This window comes from Loxodonta africana, chromosome 7 (assembly GCF_030014295.1).
Source record: "Loxodonta africana isolate mLoxAfr1 chromosome 7, mLoxAfr1.hap2, whole genome shotgun sequence".
Taxonomy (NCBI): Eukaryota; Metazoa; Chordata; class Mammalia; order Proboscidea; family Elephantidae; genus Loxodonta; species Loxodonta africana.
Genome location: NC_087348.1, coordinates 27,461,368 through 27,463,055, shown reverse-complemented (window position 1 = coordinate 27,463,055; position 1,688 = coordinate 27,461,368). Strand labels below are relative to the sequence as shown.

Sequence of the window (1,688 nt, the reverse complement as noted above, 5' to 3'; positions counted from 1 at the left end):
CGGTCATGTTTAAAAAAGGAATGTTAAATGAACGAAAGTCTGTTAGGCCTCTGACTGATTTTCTCTACAGAAGGTCCACTAAGATTTAGAGATAAGAAAAGATTTTAGATAAGATTCAGAGATAAGATAAGATTTAGAGATAGAACTTGATATTCGTAGGCCCAATCCAGTCATCTGAGAAGAAGTAGAATTGTTAAGGGAAGACATATTAGGATCTTTGGAAGAGAACCCCAGTAGACATTCTTAAATGTTTATTATGTATAAGCCACTGTAGAAGATTAATACTGAGGTGCTCCATGACCTAATGGACATATTCATAGTGATGTCCATGATTTCATTACAGGCTTGTTCCCCTGAGCTCCCATCTCTGAAACCGGTTTTGCAGAAGAGTAAATGGAACACAGTAGCAATGTAACAGAATTTGTACTCCTGGGACTCACTCAGGATCCTGAGGGACAAAAAGTGTTATTTGTCATGTTTTTGCTCATCTACATTGTGACAATGGTGGGCAACCTGCTCATTGTCATGAGTGTTATTGTCAGCCCATCTCTTGGCTCTCCCATGTACTTCTTCCTTGCCTATCTGTCAATCATGGATGCTGTTTATTCCACCGCCATTTCCCCCAAAATCATTCTAGACTTACTCTGTGATAAGACTATTTCCTTCCCAGCTTGCATGGTCCAGCTCTTTATAGGACACTTATTTAGTGGTGCTGAGGTCTTTCTTCTGGTGGCAATGGCCTATGATCGCTGTGTGGCCATCTGTAAACCACTACATTACTTGACCATCCTGAATCAACAGGTTTGCATTCTGTTGCTGGTGGTAGCCTGGGTTGGAGGTTTTTTTCACTCTGTGGTTCAACTTCTCTTTGTGTACAACCTCCCCTTCTGAGGCCCCAATATTGTAGATCACTTCTGCTGTGATATGTACCCATTATTGGAACTTGCTTGCACTGACACCTATTTTATAGGCCTCACTGTTGTTACCAATGGTGGAGCCATCAGTATGGTAATTTTTATCCTTCTACTAATCTCCTATGGGGTTATTCTAAGCTCCCTGAAGACTCATAGTCAGGAAGGGAGGTGCAAAGCCCTGTCTAACTGCAGCTCCCACATCCCAGTGTTTGCCCTCTTTTTTGTTCCCTGTATTTTCATGTATGTTAGACCTCGTTCCAAATTTCCTGTTGACAAATCCATGACTGTGGTTTATACAGTTATTACTCCCATGTTGAATCCTCTGATATACACCCTGAGAAATTCTGAGATGAAAAATGCTATGGAAAAAATCTGGGGTAGAAAGTTAACCACAGGTAGAGAAAGAATGAGCGTCCGCACTGAAAATAGCATTGCTATTTCTAAAGCAAGAAATAGGCAATAAATGATCACAATGAATGAGTAAGTCAATTCAATGGATTCTCTAGGAATATTTCTCTTTATTGACAAAAAGGCATCCAAAGTGTAGAATAAATTACTCTTTGAGGTTAGAATTAAACTAATAGAGACATTCTGGAGGCTGAATAAAAGGCAAACATATTTTTTCTCTTATGAATAAAAATAAAACTAAGCTCACATTGTAATTTCATTTTCCTCAGTATACACTGAAACAGGGCTTCAAAGAAATTCTTTTTTTTTTTTTTTCTTTTTTGAAAGAGAAAAAACAAGTTACTTTGGAAAATTTTATATCATTTC

General features: G+C 38.3%; 1 pseudogene; it reads left to right on the top strand.

Moving 5' to 3' along the window:
• Positions 1-387: 387 nt before the first annotated feature.
• LOC100661695 (olfactory receptor 4A5-like) lies at positions 388-1,377 on the top strand (annotated as a pseudogene).
• The last annotated feature ends 311 nt before the right edge of the window (positions 1,378-1,688 follow it).